This window comes from Marmota marmota, unplaced genomic scaffold, assembly GCF_001458135.2.
Source record: "Marmota marmota marmota unplaced genomic scaffold, marMar, whole genome shotgun sequence".
Classification (NCBI taxonomy): Eukaryota; Metazoa; Chordata; class Mammalia; order Rodentia; family Sciuridae; genus Marmota; species Marmota marmota.
Genome location: NW_025999880.1, coordinates 10,066,613 through 10,079,424, shown reverse-complemented (window position 1 = coordinate 10,079,424; position 12,812 = coordinate 10,066,613). Strand labels below are relative to the sequence as shown.

At 40.8% G+C, this 12,812-nt stretch overlaps 1 protein-coding gene across 1 annotated transcript in view; it reads right to left on the bottom strand.

The window, feature by feature from the left end:
• Ca10 (carbonic anhydrase 10) overlaps window positions 1–12,812 on the bottom strand; it is a 475,256-nt gene that overhangs the window by 409,901 nt on the left and 52,543 nt on the right. The window lies entirely within an intron of this gene.

The following is a 12,812-nucleotide window of genomic DNA, read 5'->3' as shown; positions in this document are numbered from 1 at the left end:
TACCAATTACTCTTTTCCTATTGGCCATTCAGTTGTTCAAATACCATAATTAACTTTTTTAAGTCCACAGCTTCCCCTTTTCTGAACCTACCTTTAAAACTCTGATACCAAAATAATCATCAAGAGACGTAAATATAGATGTTAAATAATTTTGTAAAAAAATATTCTAGTAGGGGCTGGGGTTGTAGCTCAGCGGTAGAGAACTTGCCTCACATGTGTGAGGCACTGGGTTCAATCCTCACTACCACATAAAAATAAATAAATAAAATAAAGGTATTGTGTCCATCTACAACTAAAAAAATATTTTTAAAAATGTTCTGGCAATCCGCATTGCCAACAAATGGAAGTGATTATTTCTGGAAGGAAAATCCGGGGTTCCGTCAAGACAAATAAATAATGATAGAATGATGCGAATCCATTTAAAAATAATTTTAGCTTCTACCAAACAAGCAACTGATGAAGAAGTATTACTACTCTAATGAATGAATCTACTGCCACAAGTTCATGAGATGAACATTTCATCAATCAAGGAGCATTTCACATTCCATTTTTTTTTTACTATTATTTATCATCTTGGAATCAGGTCAAGATATATTTTCTATAAATATTATAGCTCAATTGGGTAGTAAAATATACTCATGTTTTTAAACAAGTGAATGAAACTTCTCAACCCAGAGTTCAAGGCCATGCCCAGGTTCACCCAGCTTCCCATAAACTGCAACAATAAGGAAAATGTTTATGTGTGCCATATTCAAAATACTAAAATCAATCCATTTTAATGTTACAATTGGAAAGAAACTGTTGATAATTCCTAAAAATCAATGGATGAGTCAATTGTGGGATCAATCTCATGTCACACAAAACTTTTGATTGCAGTCAGTGGCTCTCAAGGAGGATAAAATCCCCTGCATCTCTTTTAAGTTTGAATTCAGCAAGGCTAAGTCAAATGTGAAGAAAGAAATCAAGCAGAGCCATCGGTCTGTTTTGAGAGGCAGGATGAAATAATGCAAAATAAACGGCATTCTGGAGTTGAATTTCAAAGTTCCTAGTAATTGTTTCACTTTGGGCAAATTATTTCATCTTTCAAAGGTGACATTAAAAAAAGCAAAGATTTTTTTTTCAAAAGCCCAAACCCTTCAGTGTCCTTATCTGAAAATTGGAAATAAGTACCTTGAAGGACTCTCAAAGGACTGAATATGTGAATGTCTATATGACAACAATTTGTGCCCAAGAAATGGCATCCATTATCATCATCATTGTGTGGAAATGGTGGTGGTATTGGAGCTGGCAAAGTCAGGGGCAGAAAGGGAACCTGGCAAGAGGAAAAAAGGTAGAAAGTCACTCAGAAAAAGAAATCAGAAACTGTGGCACCATGTTACTTGAATTTAGGTAACATTTAAGAAAACTCATGGCTTGAAGCAGCATGGACTTCTTCATTCTGCCCTCTACAGGCTGAGCCAACTGGAGGCAGGAAAGGAGCCCTGGCCAGCCAAGGGAGAGTGCAGGGGCCTCTGAAGACACTGGTGACTTTGTGAATCCAAGTAGTCACAGAGGAAACTGGGAACAGAACAGGAGACTGGAAGCAGGAAATACACCGCGTCAGCGAACACATGCAGGGAACCTGTGCTTTGCAGGGACAAAGCCCAGAGAAAGCAGACAGTGTGACCTGTTGGGATCACCCAGGCATGGTGGAGCACGAGGCCAGGGGCAAACCGTAAGAAAAGGTCAGGTTGGTTTCATTCATTTGCAGTCTCATATGCCATCAGCCCGACTCGTTTTGTTCTTTGTTCCTTCCAGTTCTGATCCAGACAGTGTTGGCTGAGCAGGTGGCACATGGCAGGTGTTGTTACATGCTTAGGATTAATGAAACCAGTGAATGACAGGCATCTCTGGACTGTCCAGGGAAGCCAAACTAACACTCCATTCTACAAATAACCAAGATCCAAGGGAAATCTGGAACTCGCATTATCTGGAGAGTCGTCACTAGAAAAGCTTGATCACCCTACCTGTCCCAGCTAATACTTGACTGAGGATAGCTCACATGCCTAACTCCCTCACCTGGATTCCCCACTACATAGCATATCACTATTGTCCAGGACATCTTGATCACAATTGTCTTAGCCTGTGTAGCAAATGCAGTGCTATTGCATTCCCCCAATATCCATCTCTCTCTTCTTCCTTGAAAAGAGAAGGCCTGGTTTTTAGTAAAGTAAGGTACTTCTCAGAAGGCTTATCAGAAGAAAACGTACCTTTCCCTTTCTCCTTTGTAGCTAGATTTAGACATATGACTAAGTTCTGGCCAATGAGATGTGAGGAAAACATGTAAGGTTTCCAGAAAGTGTTAAAGAGAAATGCTATGCCTTTCTTCACCCCTTCCAGTGAGTTGCTGGGATAGCGATATGTTATCTGGTCCTCAAATAACCATACTTAACCATGAAGCAAAGACCATATTCCTAGCAACAAGATAAAAAGGGCTGGGAACTCCGTTCTGCCTTTATTTATAGGAAATAAATAAAGCTCCATCTTATTTAGAATTATCTGTCACTCATAGTTGATGTCTGACTGACACCTACTCAATACCCACAGAGTTAAGTCAATGATTCTGCTTCTGCTGTAGTTATAACTTTTTTCCCTATAATTTTATATTTTCTGCCCAATAGACCCTAGACTCAGATCTTCAGCAATAAAGTAATTACTTCAATGGGCAATTACAACCATGTTCCCACTGGCCTGCTGGTCTCCCCCTTGTTCTCTGCTGATGTTGTCACACCTCCCCAGCTGTGAAGAGTCCTCTGCTAAAGCAGCATTCTGCTCCTGTCTCTCATTGTCTCTTATGCACACAGCCCATATCCGTACTTGTGGACCATCTTTCCAGGCTCTCCACAGTAACCCTTCAGTGATTCCTTGTTGGTTATAAGTGTTGCCCAAGTCCCCTCATGAGACCTTCCATCACATGTATGGTGGGGTTAATTTCACTGCTTTCAAACCCCAGCTGGGGCCTGGGGATGTAGCTCTGCTGCAAGGTAGAGCCCTTTGTGTGCAAGACCCTGGGTTCGATCCCCAGCACCGCCTTCTTTTTAATTTTTCAAATGCTTTTATTAGTGCACTAGAGTTATGCATAACAGTTGGGTTCGCTTTGACAGAATCATACATGCATGGAATTTAATCTGCTATATTTCAGTCCCTGGTGCCTCATCTTTCCCTTCCCTCCTCCCTTCCTTTGCTCTACTGGTTATTTATTTATTTATTCATTTATTATTTATTTATTTATTTTTAAATGACAGCAGAATGCATTACAATTCTTATTACACCTATACAGCACATTTTTTTCATCTCTCTGTTTATATATAAAGTATGTTGACACCCAATTCAAGTCTTCATACATGTACTTTGGATAATGATGTCCACACATTCTACCATCCTTGATAATCCCCTGCCCTCTCCCTTTCCCTGCCACCCCTCTTTCCTATCTAGAATTCTTCTATTCCTCCCATGCTCCCCCTCCCTACCCCACTATGAGTCATCCTCCTTATATTAGAGAAAACATTCAGCATTTGTTTTTTGGGGATTGGCTAACTTCACCTAGCATTATCTTCTCCAATGCCATCCATTTACCTGCAAATGCCATGTCATTTATTTTTTAATGGGCCCTGCATCACCTTTTTCTCCCTGCTTTCATAACACATATTTTTACTTCATCATATGTTATTTTCTTAAATGATGTCTTCTCGGATTTGCCCTCCTACCAGAGAAGGTGTCTAATAAATGTGCAAATTCAAGTAAATCGAGACCTTTGCCTCTCACTGACTCACCCTGTGTCCTGCACAGACTGAACGACCTGCTCTTGTTTAGGTTCCCCTACTACTCAGACTATTTATTTTTTCTAGGATATCATCTGACTCATCATATATCGAAAATAAAACTGACTCTTCAGGTATTAGCTTGAAGATCCTTGAAATCTTCCATGAACCCTATACCTGGAAAAAAATGTTCACCATCTTGGAAGTGTCTTTCCATTTGTGTGTGTGTGTGTGTGTGTGTGTGTGTTATTTTTATTTCAACCCCATTTGACATGATTCAACTGAATCAAAAAAGTCTTTAGAACATCCTCATTGTATTTGGATACTTATTCGTGGTTTTTGTCCTGAAGAGGTTCATAGTTCAATGAGAAAGACAGAGTTGTTCTTTAACATATTTGAGGTGAATGTTTGTACAGTACATATGTTGAGATAATACGGGTACTGATAATGCTGGTCTACCTGCTATAATAGGTCAACTCAAATCTCATGGATGTTTGAAAGTTGATTTTTCACACACGTTAAGTCCCAAACTCTTTTTCTGAATGGGTGTGCAGATCTCAAGTTACCTGTGGCCCTGCTACCAGATACATGACTTCCAAGTCCACCTGGTGGTGTACCTCCAGCCAGAACAGGAAAGGGCATGGGGGAGCTTTCATGAGCTGTTTTCCTGCCATCAACCTAGAAAATGCCACAGGTTACTTCCCCTCACTCGATTGGTTAGAACTTCTTTTCATGAAGGTAGCTCATTGTAAGGAGGACAGGGAAATACAGTCCAGCTGCAGACTACACAGTGCCATTTGACCGGGTAGAACTGACAGGAGACTTGTAGAATCCCTCATCTCCCATGGTGATACTTGAAGGAATCTGAAAGCTTTCTATTCCTCTCAGATGGATAATGAAGAAGAGGAAGTCAGTTTTGGAGAACAGGGCCAAATACCTTCTAATATGCCTAGGATATTCTCCATTTATATATATATTTTTTGTTCTTGGTACTAGGGATTGAACCCAGAGGTGTTCTACCACTGAGCTATATTCCCAGCCCTTTTTAGTTTTTATTTTGAGGCAGGGTCTTGCTAACTTGCTGAGGTTGGCCTCGAACTTGTGATCCTCCTACCTCAACCTCCTGAGCCACGGGGACTACAGGTGTGCACCATCACGCCTGGCCCCCATTTACACTTCTTGCTCCAGTTTAATTATAAATAGGGTCCACTTTTGTGCTCAAAGGTGTCCCACCTCAGAGGATAAATTATATGAGCATGCCTACACACAAGCTGTCTGCTGCAAGTAGCTTTAGCCATTTTGCAGAAACTGTCTCCAGGGCAATTAGATCCATATCACATCACCCATATGTTGACCCACATTTTGTACTGTGTGTGTGTGTGTTGTGGAACCTGACCCAAGAAGAGGTGCCTTCTCCCCTGAACTGCTCTCCTCATCATCCCTTGCCAGTCAATAAGTCAATAAAACCTACCCAGTTATCTACACAAAAGATGATTATTAGAAACCTGAGGGTACAGATATCTTTCCTTGTATTTTTTCTGGTACTGGGGATTGAACTCAGGCATTCAACCACTGAGCCACATCCCCAGCCCTATTTTGTATTTTATTTAGAGACAGGGTCTCACTGAGTTGCTTAGCACCTCGCCATTGCTGAGGCTGGCTTGGAACTCACGATCCTCCTGCCTCAGCCTCCTGAGCCACTGGGATTACAGGCATGTGCCACGGTACCCGGCCTTTTCCTTGTATTGATGAAAAGAGGTAAATATCAGGAATAAGCTTCCTGGAGGTATTAAAGGCCAGGTGGAGTATGTGTCTGGAGTTCTTCTGCTTCTGAGCAATATTTCTCTAGTAGTAAATATGTGACATGACCCCTCATGCTTTCTTCAACTCCTCTGTTACACAGAGTGATGAGCTGTGTTATAAATATTGGATACAAGGAATTAGCATAGAAAGAAGATATTGAATTCTATTAGATTTTTCTTCTCATTACAGGCCAGCGTGTTCAGCAAAATGAAAACAGGACATACAACTATCAATGAGGAGAAAGCCCTGAAGTCCTGTTTTCTACCCTCCCATTTACCAGATGGGGAAAAAGAGGTGTGGAGGAGTGGAACTCTTCTGTAGAGCTAACGGCAGGACAATACTATCATTCAGGGCTTCTGGAGACAAATGATTGTGCTTCCAACTACATAGAATAAAATTTTAAAATAACAGTTACAAAAGCAAAGTTAAACAGAACATCTAACTTCTGTTATTCTGGATAAGCAGCTCAATAGCCAAGTCTAGTTTTTTTTTTTTTTGGCAGCGGGGGTGGGGGGTGAAGAGGAGGGCGGGCAGGCAGACAGGTATAGTACCAAGGATTAAACTCAGGGGCACTCAACCACTGAGCCACATCCGCAGCCCTATTTTGTATTTAATTTAGAGACACGGTCTCACTGAGTTGCTTAGTGCCTTGCTTTTGCTGAGGCTGGCTTTGAACTTGCCATCCTCCTGCCTCAGCCTTCAGAGCTGCTGGGATTACAGGCATGCGCCATTGCACCTGGCTCAAGTCCAGCTTTTTCTAATAGCACATATTAGTACATAATAGTACTAATTCCATCCAGGAAATCAGGAATGACTAGACTTCTCTCCTTGCCTTGTGGAAAAGAGATCCTGGAACAGAATATGCTCTCTCTGTCTCTCTGGGGACCCAGGGTGGAGAATAGCACTTGGCAAGTTCCAGAGTTGAACTTATGGAAAACAGCGTTGACCCTTCCACCATCTACCTCAAGACTCCGTGATGTACCTTCAGTGCCTACTCTCTTGAAAATCAGATGATTATGAACAAAGGAGAGAATCAACAGGAGCCTGCTGTCTTTGAGACCCCATCCAAAAGTTAAGCTCTAAAGAAACAAAGACAAATGTACTTTAAGATGACCATTTTTTTTCTCAAGCAGAGGTGTTTTCAAATTTTGGGGAATGCCAAGAACATCCTATTTCTGTCCTAAATGTTACACATAGGCATGTGATTCTAAAACCAAGAAATGAAAAGAAAGAAACAGCCCTTTACACGCAAATGTAATTTTATCACACGAGTGAGGCAGATGCTGTTCCTGACAGCTATGGCACTCCTGACTTTCAGAAAAAAAATCACCAGGCACGGAAGTGGAAAAATACACGGAGGATTATGTAGAGCTCAGTCAATAAAATGCTTTCATCATCCTGGCCAGATTTCTCTGGACCATATTTTGTTGAAAAAGTAAGCAAATGCTCTTTCATCATTAGGTTAATGCTTTGCGATTCTACAAATCCGCTTCCTCAGGAACATCCAGGAGCATGTAATCACGAATTCCAAAGGTAGACAAAAACGGACCCAGAAAAAGTTCTGCATCCTGCTGATGCAAATGCCAAGCTCTCATTTTCAAGGTCAAAGAGACAGGATTGGAGAACTGACCAGTCAGTGTGTAATATCAGAATACTGACCTCACCTGTGTTTTTTTTTTTTGATGTCACTAGAGTTCTATGGTGCTAACTGGAGTGGTGTTGAACTTGGTGAAGGTGTCATCTCTGGGGCCAGGGTGGGTGGGCATCAGGTTTGGGACTTGCTTTGGGTTTGAAGATATTCTTAGCAGCCAAGAGAAGAAATAATACCAGTTAACATTTAAATAGTTTCTGCAGCCAGGCCTGGTGACATATGCCTGTCATCCTATGACTCAGGAGGCTGAGGCAGGAGGATCACAAGTTCTAGGACAGCCTCAACAGTGTAGTGAGACGCTACCTCAGCAACTTGGGAAGACCCTATCTCAAAAATTAATAAATAAAAAAAAAGATCAGCACTGTTCCAAGCATTTTACATATATTTACTCAATAAAATCACATCACCCATTTTACAGGACAGCCAGCTGTTCAAGATGCTAAATAATTTGGTTAGGATCTTGTTCACAGTAAATTAGTAGAGCTGAGACTTGTACTTAGGTAGCCTGGCTCCCAAATCTGACCACTATGCCTATTTCTGCTCAAGATTCAGAGGATAAATACAAGGTTTTCTTCAGAGAATTGCAATTTAGAAAGATTGGGGAAGTACATCAAATCCCAGAGAATTCAACAAGATTTCAAGAAAATATTAAGAAGTCAATAAGACAAGAGAAATAGAGTTAAACAAAGAAAAAGAAAAACAAGACTCTAACAATTGACTGGGGCATGTCTGACTATTTCCAGTGTAAAGTGGAAGTTCAGATGCACACCCAGAGAAAAGAGGTCATTGCCTTCCATAGACGTGGTCCTCCTCTTGCCAGGCCACAGAAACATATCTCTTTAGAGTACCAGAGAGACATGACTAACTGAAGCTATCCTGTGGCTAATTCCTCAGGATAACATTTTCGAAGTGGAATTATTTGGTCAAAGTTGGAAAGTAACTTAAAACAGTGGGAACTCCCATTATAATCAGAAATAGGATAGTTAGGATGAAAACAACTAAGGTAAAAGCCACCACGTACTCATGACTTTTAGATGACAGGCCCTCTTCCAGACACTTCTAACAGATTATTTCATGCAGCCAAAACTAATTTGAAAATCAACCACAAAGTAGAAAATGTGGGTGGATATTGAGATTCAGAAACTCTATGTAACTTGTCCAAAGGCATATAATATTATTTGGCCGATAATGCTCAAGCTTAATGCTAAAGAAGCTTAATGCTAAAGTTCATTCTACCTATACTTCCTGGCAGCTTGAAAACTGTGATAGAGGGAAGATTGGAAATAATAACCATAACTATTCAAGAGAAGTGGATAAACACATGTTTGTCAAGTGACATATGTAAATTCCACAGTAACTAAGAAAAAAAAAAGTCCACAGATAAATGAAAAACTTAATCTAGTAGTTAAAAATGGTGAAAGAGCAAGAAAGACAGAGATAGAGAGGTGGGGAAGCACAAGAAAAATCATTTAGATAGAAAATAAGATGGAAAAAATAAATCCCAGTATGTTTATTGGTCATCACTAGAAATGTAAACGTAAACAGATTAAACTCAACTTTTATAATATGTAGACTTTCACACTGGGTTTTTAAAAATTACATATTACAACCTGTAATATCGTAGAGCTATGCCTAAAATAAAATGGCACAAATAGATTGGAAATAAATATTGGGAACAACCTAAATAGTCTTCAGTATAGACACAGATGAGGTAATTGTCACATTCATACACAGCAATGTGAGACAGTAGTCAAAATGAATTGATTAGATAAGTGAGGTTATTTCCAGGTGGTAAGATGGTGAAGTAAAGTTAATTTTCTAACCCTTATTTTTCTGTTTTCCAACATTTTTTTGCAACATGCATTTATTTTAATGATTAGGATAAAAATGTTATCCAAGTTTTTAAAAGGTAAAACTTCCCCCTGTGGCCTGCACCAGGGAGACAGATCTCAGTGTATACCCTAATAATGTCTTTTCTCTGTGATAAAATAATGAGTTCCCCCAGCAGTAATATTTAATATTCAGTCCTCTATATGGGAGCAAGAAAGCCCACAGGACACTAATGGTCCCTGAGTTAATTCTCCAGCTTCTGTACCTTGACCACTATGCTGCTGGCTAAACAGCTCCCCCCCTCCCCCTGCCCAATTCTTTACTCATTTTGACTCATGCACAAAACATACATGTCAAATCAGAACTCACCTCAAGGGTGATTTTTAACGAGGGGAGCCTGGAGTGTCACTTTAAGCCCTAAGTTTAGGAAACTCCATAACACTTTGGACTCAATTTCACTTTGCTGCTGTAGATGACAATGGGCATGACTGTGGGGACCCTCATTGTGTATGCTAGCATTCAGTTTACCAGGAAATCCCAAATAGTTAAGAATCCAAAGGCCAACCCTATGATGCAGGGTCCTCCTAATAGGACTTCAGCTGCACAGTGAACTGTGCCCTGGAAGAATCTTCTCTCTGCACACTTATGAGCTTCCTGGGCCAGGTGGGGAATGGGACAAACGCTACCTGTGAAAGGTGAATGCTGTCCATGCCCCTTTGTACCCTCTCATGCTTCTAAAAGACTGCACAGGTTCATACCCGCTGACCATGCCAACCTTTCTCTGTGGTAGAGATTAAAACAACCTGTCTCTTCTTCTGTCTCTGTCTCTAATTCTCTTGTCTGTCCATCTCTGTTTCTTTGTATTGCTCTTTGCATGTTTGCATCTGTCTCTTGGTGTATCTCTCTGTCTCTGTCTCTCTCTGCACAACATTCCTTTCTCTTATTCACTAAATTAAAAAAAAAGTGGGGGGAAGGGAGAGGAACTAATACAGCACTCATTTTTCCTGGTAGTATATTTGTTACTTCACATGCTTTACTTAAATCAAGACACTCTTGATCCAAAGAGGAGGAAACTGAGACTCACAGAGGGTTTTGTCTAATGGTGGTCTACTCACAGATGATGGGAGATGGCTTTTGACAGGGAGCCCCTGTGGTTTTCCTCTGCACTAGCATTCTTCTTGGACACACTTGCACAGGGCACTTTCTGTGTGAGGCGAGGGCTATTCTTCCTGATCTGTGGGCTGGGAAACTCATGGCCTAAGATGTGAGCTGACAGGTCTAAAGACAGCAGGCAACCAGCTCATTGTCCCTCCCACCTCCCCCCCCACCATGGCTCTCATTTGAACTGCCTTCAAACTGATTTTTAGTCCTAAAACAATATAAACTTATCCTTTCAGGGGCCTTCTAATGTCCGAGACCCAACATCCATCACCCACTCCTTGCTGTTCTTGTCCTCTCTGAGGATGCAGTACCCTGGGACTTGTCTTCTTAATTTGCTTTTTCCTTAGCTTCTGCAATATGATATTGCATTCAAATTCTTTCTACTTGGTGTCTTTTTTTTAAGTGAAGCTAAAGTGCAGGTAGTATTAAAGATAACATTGAAGGTAAAAGTAATTTGAAAGGTAAAATGAGTGTGTATTTATGCACATGCACACATATGTCAGGGAATCAAATAAGAGACCATAGTTGAGAAAAGCAAGCGTCCAGAGTTGAGCACACAGTAGCTGCTAAATATATCCTTACTGTATTAACCCGTTCTCAGTTCTAGATAATACAGTCCTTATCTCAACACATCTTTCACCCCAGCCAACTAGAAAAGTGCCTCCTACAGAGGCCATTTGTTTCCTTGCCCCCCTCAGTAGGTGCCATCTGAGCTATCCCTCCCTTTTTCACAAACGCTCTTACATCCTGCTGAAATCACCAGCAACCCGGGGAAAGCCATCTTTGCTCCTGGGGGCTGAGACAACTGCTCCTCTCTGCAGGGTTCTAAGGTTTTCCTCCACCGGTCAATGGATCCTGTACTTTTCAGTGAATACTTTATAATTGTCCTTGTTAACTATTACTTAACTTTCTTATTGCTATTTTGCTCTTCCTTTGTCATTGTCCCTTCAAGACAGTAAAGTTTAGCTTTGAGTCTTTACTGTGTCCTCAAACAGTAGAAGTATTTAAATTATTAATATTTTAAGTGTATGAGACAAACATTCCAAGTGCTGCTGACTTCTATGAGACTGATTGGGGGGAAAGGGAGATAACTAAATTTTTCTGAGCATCTCTTGTGCCTCCAATGCTTTACATGCATGTCTCCCCTAATTCTCACCATGGATTGATTTGGTAGGTTGAATCTCATTTACATATGAGAAAACTAAAGTTCAAAATTACTTGATCAGGGTTATTTGTCCGATATGTAGGCAAGCTGGGATCTAGTGTATTTATGACATGTGAACATCTACACCACACATTAATTAAAAAGAATGAACAGCTTCTACCTGAAACAACATAGGTGAGTCTCACAGACTAATTGTTGAGTGAATAAAGCTGAGAGCACATTCTGCACAACATTCTTTCCTTCCTTCCTTCCTTCCTTCCTTCCTTCCTTCCTTCCTTCCTTCCTTCTTTCTTTCTTTCTTTCTTTCTTTCTTTCTTTCTTTCTTTCTTTCTTTCTTTCTTTCTTTCTTTCTATAGGAACAGGCAATGGTTATAAAAAGGAAGATTTGTTTCTGTCTCTGTGTCATGGTTTGGATAAGAGGTGTCCCCCAAAAGCTTGTGTGTGAGACAATGCAAGAATTTTCAGAGGCCAAATGAAATTAGATTATGAGAGGTGTGATCTAATCAGTGAATTAATTCACCGATATGGATTAACTGGGTGGTAACTGTATGTAAGTAGGGTGTGGCTGGAGGAGGTAAGTCAGGGGGGCATGACTTTGGGGTTAATATTTTGTCCCTGGGGAGCAGAGCTCTTTTTCTGTGCTTCCTGGTTGCCATGTCCCGAGCTCCTTTCCTACTCTGGAAATGTGATGTTCTGCCTCATCTTGGGCCTAGAGCTATGGAGTCGGCCAACCATGGACTGAACCTCCAAAACCGTGAGCCAGAGTAACACTTTTCCCTCTACATTTTTCTTGTCAGGGGTTTTTGTCACAGCAACGCACAGCTGACTAAAACAGTCTGCTGGTGGGAGTGGTACGTTAGTATTGGTCCTGGAAGGGGTCAGGACGAAACTGATGGAATGCTGAATATGTTCTCTGTTTTGATCTGGGTGGTGGTTACATGGGTTTATACATATCTGTACAATGGAGGCCTGTGTATTTAAAATGTTAATCTCAAGGAAAAGCATTTAATCAATCCATCAGCACTTCTTCCAATGAGGACAGCCTGGCAAATGAAAATCTAATTGAAACAACACCAGTTTCCTGTATAAGAATTTATGTGATCTCTCCCTTTTATAATTAAGGCCCCAGGAAACATTTGTCTCCCTTGACAAGATTCCCTTTATCAGATAATAAAACCATATATCCTGCCGTGTCTCCCCTGTGCTAGGAAGTGCAAACTAATTCAACACTGCTCACTTTCCTGGCTGGGTTTTGGGATATACACTTCTGTTCCATCTTTCTGTTCTCCATTCCACAAGCTCCAACCCGATTACTATTCTGATAAATCCTTTATGTATATATTTCACCACTGTAAAACCATGCTGGATATAGGTAGGAGCATAACACAGGGTACTGGATGAA